Genomic DNA, 9,596 nt, shown 5'->3' on the forward strand with positions numbered 1-9,596 from the left:
TTGACATTACTAAATGGGCCCAGGAATACTTCCAGAAACCACTGTCGGTAAACACAATCCACCCTGCCATCTGCAGATGCCAACTAAATCAGAATAAGAATTTGCTTTATTGCCAGGTATGTTTGCACATACAAGGAATTTGTTTTGGTGACAGTAGCTCCACAGTGCATCAGAATGACAGTGACAGGACAAGACACAAATAATAAAAAAATTTATATACAAAATGGACAATCTGCAAAATAGCAGAAACACAATATACGAAATAGACAATTTAGTATGTACAGGTATGTTAGGTGCAATTTGAAATGTAATAAGTATGTGTATTAAATAAGTAAATGTATGTCAGTGTTGTGTGTTCCATGTTTATTGTTAAGTGTTTAAATGTTCATGAGATGGATTGCCTGAGGGAAGGAACCGTTTCGGTGCCTGGTCATTCTGGTGCTCAGAGCTCTGTAGCGTCGACCAGATGGCAACATTTCAAAGAGGGAGTATACTGGATGTGAGAGGTCCAGAGTGATTTTGCCAGCCCTTTTGCTCACTCTGGATAAGTACAGTTCTTGAAGAGTGGGGAAGGTTGTACCAATGATTCGCTCAGCAATCCGGACTACCCTCTGTGGTCTTCTGAGGTCAGATTTGGTAGCTGAGCTGAATCAGACAGTTATTGAAGTGCAGAGGATGAATTCAGTGATGGCGGAGTAGAACTGTTTCAGCAGCTCCTGTGGCAGGTTGAACTTCCTCAGCTGGCGAAGGAAGGATGAAGTGCAGACCCATGTTGACTGCATCATCCACAGACCTGTTTGCTCTGTAGGCAAACTGCAGGTGATCCAGTAAGAGTCCAGTGATGTCCTTTAGATAAGCCAAAACCAGTTTTTTGAATGACTTCATGACCACAGATGTCAGAGCCACAGGTCTGTAGTCATTAAGTCCTGATGGAGATGGGGGTTGCTGGAGGTGTTATTGGTTGTGTAGAGAGGTGTTTAGGATGGGTGTGGGGTGTTTTTTCAAACCTGCAGTAGAACTCATTCCGATCGTCTGCCAGTTGTTGATTCTCCACAGAGCTGGGGGATGGTGTGTTGTAATTGGTGACAACTTTCAGACCTTTCCACACTGAAGCAGGATCACTGGAAGAGAATTGGTTCCTTAGCTTACCAGAATAATTCCTCTTTGCCACTCTGATCTCCTTTTCCAGTGTGTATTTGGTCTGTTTATACAAGACTTTGTCCCCCTTCCTGTAAGCATCTTCTTTGGCCTGATGGAGCTGTCTGAGTTTTGCAGTGAACCACGGTTTGTTGTTGTTGTAAGTTAGATGAATCCTGGTAGGAATACACATATCTTCACAGAAACTGATATAAGATGTTACAGTCTCTGTGAGCTCATCCAGATTGTTTGCAGCAGCTTCAAAAGCACTCCAATCAGTCAGATCGAAACAGGCTTGTAAAACCCGCTCTGTTTCATTAGTCCATCTCTTAACAGTCCTTAATACAGGTTTAGCTGATTTCAGTTTCTGCATGTAGGTCGGTATAAGATTAACCAAACAGTGATCAGAGAGACCTAAAGCTGCCTGTGGGACAGAGTGATATGCATCTTTTATTGTTGTGTAACAGTGATCCAATATATTACTGTCTCTGGTGGAGCATGTAACATGCTGTCTGTATTTTGCCCGTTCACGGGAGAGATTTTCTTTATTAAAGTCCCCGAGAATGATTTAAAACAGAGTTCGGGTGTTGTTGTTCTGTGTCTGTGATCAGATCAGCGAGTTTCTGTAAAGCTGTGCTCACGTGCGCTTGTGGAGGAATGTAAACACTCACGAGAATGAACGAGCAAAACTCCCGCGGCGTGTAGAAAGGCTTACATTTAATGATCTGAACAGCACATCTTCTTTAACACTGTTACATCTGTACAAAAAAAAAAAACAGGAAAAACTAACAAAAACACTAAAACAACTCGAGAGCCAAGCACCGTGGCTGCCATGTGCAGTGCCATCTTGATTTTTCTAATCTAAACTAAAGCTCTATCATGCAAAAAGGAAGCCATATGTGAACATGGTCCAGAAGCGCCATCGAGTCCTGTGGGCCAAGGCTCGTTTAAAATGGACTGTTTCAAAGTGGAAAAGTGTTCTATGGTCAGACGTGTCCAAATTTCACATTCTTGTTGGAAATCATGGACGCTGTGTCCTCCGGGCTAAAGAAGATAGAGACCTTCCAGCGTGTCATCAGTGTTCAGTTCAAAAGCCGGCATCTCTGATGGTATGGGGGTGCATAAGTGCATATGGTATGGGCAGCTTGCATGTTTTGGAAGGCACTATGAATGCTGAAAGGTATATAAAGGTTTTAGTGCAACATATGCTCCCCTCCAGATGACGTCTATTTCAGGGAAGACCTTGTGTACTGCAGCTATTACAACAGCATGGCTTCCTAGTAGAAGAGTCCAGGTGCTGAATTGGCCTGCCTGCAGTCCAGATCTTTCACCTATAGAGAACATTTGGCGCATCATTAAATGAAAAATGTCAAAGACGTCCACAAACTCTTCAGCAGTTGGAAACCTATATCAGGCAAGAATGGGACCAAATTCCAACACCAAAACTCCAGAAACGCATAACCTCGATACCCAGACATCTTCAAACTGTTTTTAAAAGAAGAGATGCTACTCCATGGTAAACATGTCCCCGTCCTAACTATTTTGAGACCTGTAGCATGCAGGCATCAAATTTGAAATGAGCTCATTTTGTGCAATTTTTTTAAAAATTTCTCAGTTCAGACATTTGTTATGTTATCTATGTTCTATTGTGAATAAAATATTGGCTCATATGATTTTAAATTCTTTTAGTTTTCATCTTATTCAAATTTAAAAAACGTCCCACAAGACATCCAAGTGTTACAAAAATCGTAAAATTATAAGAATTGTCCTCAGAAAACACTTTTTATATTTTATTAATAGTTGTTTTCAGTAGACATATCACACAATTTATATATATATATATATATATATATATATATAGAATGAACAATAAAATTAAATGAAAGTTTATGAATATTTGTTCAGCTTTATATCAATCCATGCATTAGAAATTAATTGAGTGTTTCAATAAAGCTATCACATCAATATTTATTGCAGTTTTTGCAATTTATCATATTTTTTAATGTGTATCAATATATACAGCCATACTTGTTCCATGCAAATATTGTAGTTTATTGAAAAATATAAGCTAGTTTCCCATATATGGAAATTTATTGTTTAATATATTGCATTATATTTATTCCCAAATGAAATGATACATTTTTTATGGGCTCAGGCAGAGGATGTTATTGTATTATATGGAATTTTTATGAAATGTGTAGCGCTATAATATCCCCACGACAGCTGTCTTTTTCTATCTATTTTGATCAAATCAATAGCGACACATATGCAACACTGCATGACTGCTGTTTGTTGATTTAAATGGACTGCTTCCAAATGACTCACATTTTATCACTAAAGATTTAAAGGCTATTACTTCAACCCATCTGGCATGACATCACACCAAATCACTCCTCAAAAATGCATGGAAGGCGACTCAGTCTTGGCCTTTCTCTAATCTACTCTCTGTCAAGAATCTGAAGTTCAGCTTGATGGGGCTGAAACTCCTATGACAGTTGGGAGAAAAACACAGTCCCAAAAGACTCCAGCTGTCACTCTATCTTTATTTAAAGTGGAGATGAGTGTGTCAAGACAAGTCTTCACCTAAAATTAACTTGGACAGCGGCAGGCAGGCTCTGCACTGAAAGAAAACACTTACATGTCATCTGAGGTAGTATAATGCCATTTCTTGCATTTTTATGTCCTAGGAGTTAAGTAAGATGAGCTAACTAAATAATATTTCAGCTTTTTTGTTAAATGAAAGGCACATAATTTTCTTTAATATTTTTATTAATTTTTTGATCATTGAAATACTATTATATATATATATATTTAAATATTTTGAATTAGTTGTTGCTGTTTTTTGTTTCCATTTCAATTTTAGTTAGTTTTAGTAATTTAATTGTGTTTTAAATACAAAGTTTTTATTTTTATTTCAGTTTTAGTTATTTTAGTACATCAAGATAAACGAGATACAGTATGTTGCTTTAGCAAATAGCTGTTTTTTTTTGTTAAAGTTTACTTTGATTCTATTCACAAAAATTTTAACAAAAGTAATATAATATATTGTATATAAAGTTTTTATACAAAATACTTAAAGTAAAAAAGTAAAAGTAAACAAAGTACATTTTTATGAAGTGTCATTTCCAGTCAATCTGTAATTTTGTGCAAAAGTGAGAACAAAAAGTGTGAAAATATTAGTTATTTGTGTGCATTTAGGATGCATAAAATGAAAGTAACCTTAGTAAGTCAAAGGAGTGCAACATTTTCCAAATATATTCAAATTTTCATTTGTCAAAATGTCATTTGTTTATAATTTAAAGAAGTGCAAAGCATAGGCCATGAGAACTGTCCTTTCCATATCTATCCTGACAGATATAGCTGACTCTCAGAAGGAATTTGGACATGACACATGGGAATTTAGGGATGTGTTTCCAGCTGGGCCACGTAACACTACCTTCACCTCCCTATTTCATCTGGTTTACATAACTGAATGTCAGTGCCCACATCTCAAGAGTTGGCTCAATCTCTGCGGTCTGACAGAGAGAGAGGGGAAAGAAAGAGAGGAAGAAAGCATAAAAAACAAAAAACGAGGCAAGGTTAAAGTTTACAATGAGGAGTGTAGCTTGCCAAAACCTAATGGCTTGATATATGCCCTGCAGCGCTCAGACGCAAGGCGGTACCTGTCTCCTCCAAGCACGACACATGCTGTGTCTTTATAAATAGTGAAAACAGCCTACCTCGACACGTGATGATGAACTTGCCTCTTGAAGCTAGTATCCGTATCAGCTTCAACATACCAACACACTTCATCTGTCTTCCTCTCGGAGAGGAGGAGGGAGCTCTATACCTGGTCGTATCCACAGCATGTGGATGTCAATTAATAATGTCAGTTAACATTTCCATTCTCTGCTCCTCACCCTCAGAGCTTGACCTTTCCTGAAGCCCTTTACTTTGCTGCCTTTTTAATAGCTCCTGCCAGGAATGATATCAGAGCTGGAGGGTTAGAGCCGCAACTGCAATACAAAGGAGTAACAAAAGACAGGAAGGTGAGAGGAGCTGATAACCAGCTCTAAAAAGACGTAAATGTGACGAGACATACACACACACACACACACACACTGCTCTGTCTTTTGATGGAAATATTCTGAAAACATTTAGAATCCTTCTGCAAATCTAACCAACAATCATTTTGTTGCTTTGTATAACCAGTGGCAGTTGTTTCACAAAACTTTCCAGAATTTATATTTGACATTATTCCTCTTCGTAGGGTAAAGTGGCTTAAATTCAGATGTTGCTCATCTGTATTAAGGTCGATCAGGGATTACTTGAACTGTGAAAGATAATTTCTGACTCACTGAACCTGATGAATCAGACATACCTCATTTTCACAAATGCTCTCTCAACTTTCTGCACTGAATAAAAATGACTTATACGATTAAAAACACCCGTATTAAATATTCTGTCTAATTTTATGTGCAATTCAAATACATAAATCTTAAGTTTAGTCCTAAATATATATTTTGAGGTTATATATGATTTATGTATTTGAATTGGATATAAATCTTGGCATAATTTATTTTTGCCAAGCGGAGCGGAGCAGAGAATGGAAATGTTAAATTTATTATGTGCATTTATTTGGTTATTCAGTTAGTTAAAATAAATGAAATTGAAACAAATTAGATTTATTCATGTTAAATATATAAAACTGGTAACACATTCAGTGTATTAGTACTCTTACCAAAATCTTATGACTGACAAATATGCACCACATTAAGTTTATTAGTTTGGTTAGGTTAAAACTGTGTAATCCAAATGATGCAATTCAAATACATAAATCTTAAATTGAGGCCTAAATATTGCTTTAAATATATATATATGTATAGTATATATATATATATCTACTGTATTTATTTTCACATTTTAAAAACTATATATGTAAAAGTGATAATGTATAAGTCTAAAGTTCTAAAGCACAAGTGCTTCAGCTAAATTTATTATTTTCAAATCAGCAATTGTAATTACATATCCACAGGGTGGACACCACAAAGACACAATAAACATAAATAGCATTAGCTAAATTATCTATCTTGTTGACGTGTTTGCAGAAGCATCACCATGCTTTGTCTTGTGATGACATCAGGAGCTGTAAATAACTTGACTTCTCACACTGTGATCTGTCATTCTCCCCACAGGCGACAAGAAGAATTGTACATTATTTAATAGTGACCTCTGGCTGTAGTCACAGCAACTCTGGAATCCATGAGTTTTTTTCCACGGAGTAAATAGTTTCAAATCAAGCCACTAGCGGTGTACAGATGAGGTTCTCCCCATGTATGCACTGTGTGATGGATTTATTAGTCATCTCCTTTAGAAATAATGAGTTATTGTATGATAAAATACGTTTCATTTCATCATACCACTTTATTGTTGTTTGGAAATGCCAAGATTTAGTCATCTGCAGACCTACAGTGACATCAAAAAGTCTGAGACTACTTTCAAAAACAGGGATTTGAAAATAGTCAGAGAAAAAACAGAGAAAGATTTTAAGAAAATATGATGTAAAATAAATAAGAAATATTTATGTTTCTGCATTTTTTCTTGGTAAGTAACCAGATGTGAAAATTCACGACACTGATCGTGTCAACTCCTCAGGTCAGACGTTCTTGTATACAATGATGCTCAAGATGCTCTTGGATCATTCTCAAATCATGCTGGAGAACATAAACATGGTCTTTCCTGTAGTTCAAAGAGTAGCATGTAGCACTAGTAACACCGAGGTCATGGGTTCAATTCCCAGAGAAATCAAGAACTGATAAAATGTAAATGTGTACACTGAATGCCAAATGCATAAATGTGAATGAGAATCATGTTCTGAACAAACTTGTAAAGTTCATGCCAGTTTGAAAGCAAAAAAACATCAACTTTTCTTTAGCGTTAGACTTTTGGAACCCCACTGTATATGTTTTGTAGCTGAAATGTTGTTGTCTTATCTTTGGCTCCCTGTGGTGAGGACGTCCTGTATCAAAATAAGCGAAGATCTGAACACTACCTGAGCTTACCCAGTCTGGTAAGGAGTCTCCCTGCAGTTTATTGTGACTAACCGAATGATAGCTGGATCTTTCAGACTTCTCCACCAATCTAGGTAGTTATCGTTCAAGGTGCAGTCTAAAATGTGATACACTAGTCTTGTTGAAACTAGTAAGTCTAATTCCCTTAACAGCTGGCAACACATTATAGAAGAGTCACTGCACAGAACCAGAGTGCACGTTCATTTTCATTTAGCAACGGAAGCATAAGTCATGGTTTGTCAAGTGACTCAGTGGTGCCCAGAAGGGACAAAACACTCTCACAAGTCCACAAGTGCTGACATATGTTGTGATTTTTTTGAAACTGTAACCGTATTTCTCAATAGATTTACTTAGACAGTATATAATGCCTTGCTATGAGATAAGTTATCACGTGTTGTGGGCAGGCCTTCTTGATAGACTGAATTTTATTATGTTGGCCAGTCAATCCATGTTATATAAGCATAATGATCAAAGATGGGTCACATCACTGGGATCTTCCTGTTATGAACGACCTCCTCCTTCCTTTTGTGCGATTGTCGCAACAGGACGTGAGTGTTCATCAACAGAATAGGAGGAAACGCAGAATGAGTGCATTTGAGAGCGTGGGAGAATTGAAGAAAGACATTTGGAAAACTATTTAAATGCTTCTTTTGGGATTTGAGAGACTCTATTCGACCCGTATTTCCCTTATTACCATTTTATCTAAGCGAAATTCCCATAACCTGAAAACTACAGATAGAACACTGATAAAAGCATACAATATATAGAGACTATGATGCAGAATGTAACATCAGCTGGATTCCTCTCGCACATCATCATGTATGCAACCACCAAAGTCAGGATGCAGCATGCTTTTATTTCCTAAATTTACATGTAGATTCACTTTCAGATGTTTTATGATTTATTTTTATAGAATATGTTTTTGTACTGAACAACATGATGCTTTTGTGATTGCCTGCAGAGGACATTGGAGACAACAGGCCTCCTGGAAAACAGAAAATAATGAAACAGCAAATTGGCATGCAGAACATACAGCAAGTTGGGCTTTAAAAAGCTAGCTGTCTGCTAACAGAGCTATAGCTTATTAGACAACTTTACTCATTAAAAAATCATTCCCAGTTTTCTGGAAAAATCAGAAATTGAATCACCATTTGATCATAAGTGATAATGCAGCTCAAAATGCAATTACATTTTCATACAGAATGGTTACATTCAACTGTACAAACAAGAAATCCCTGCATTAGAGATACACTCTTCTGTGATTAAACAAGGAAAAAATGAAAATAGGATTAAAAAAAAAGAAGAGAGATTTCTATATTAAGACAAATCGCCATTAGCATTCACATTGATTTAGAGAACATTTACAGTACTACCTCATACAAAGCTGCATTAAACAGCTTTAGTATTTTTAAAACTCCAGTCCTTAAATGGAAGATGGAAGTGAGCTTTCACGTTTGTTGTTGAGAAGATAGCTTACAGATGTTTGTTCTGCGAGTCTCGATCTTTCCTATAGATTTCCTATAACACTAATGTGTTGTTTTAGATCAAATGTGTCTGACAAAAGTAAATGTAAAGATATGCCCAGCCTTCTGACACAATGAAATGAAACCATGAATTATGCTCTAGATCACACAATAAAGACAGTCCTTGGTGATAACTGAACATAAGAAAACAGGTCACCTGTGACTTTTTGGATGTACTTCTGCTAAATCAATATAATAGGCTATATCAGAATGTGACCTTTTGACTATCATTTTAGGAATCAAATGTTTGCACCCATGCCTTTGAGCTTGCTGAGCATAACATCTCGCTAAAATGTGTCTACCATCAATGGCTGAATGTATGGCTGAAATGGTCTGTGACAGGAAAGAATAAAGTGAAGAGTGCAACAGAGCAATGTACCTGTAGTCTTTGTCTATAAATATAAGCCTCAGGGCTCAAGCGGAGCGTGTAATGATCTAGGTTGGGTCACCTTGCCTTGAAGAATTATTTATGCAGTTCTCTCAGGACCTCACAGAACCCAGATCAGTCAGTTATAGTTCCTACAGGCAGCACTGAGCGCTCACTTGAATGTCACAGTCAATACAGAGTCTGACTGGTCAAGAGTGATGCCACAGACTCGCGTTCATGTTTATTTTCAGAAGAGCACGCATACACATTATTTTGAATCCAGACAGGAGAGAGCCATGAGCCATCACCAGGTTAACCTCAGGTTTCTCCAGGAACTGTCGTTGCAAACATATTTTTCTTTTATAAATTCCAGTTCTGCAAATTATAGTGGTGTAATTTTTGATCGAATTACAACTTGATTTGATTGGATTGATATTTTTACTATATGATAAAATGCATCATAGCAACACCATGAAGGTCACGGGTTCAGTTCCCAAGGAGTTATAAAGTACATTTTGA

This window comes from Barbus barbus (genome assembly GCF_936440315.1).
Source record: "Barbus barbus genome assembly, chromosome: 2".
In the NCBI taxonomy this organism is placed as follows: Eukaryota; Metazoa; Chordata; class Actinopteri; order Cypriniformes; family Cyprinidae; genus Barbus; species Barbus barbus.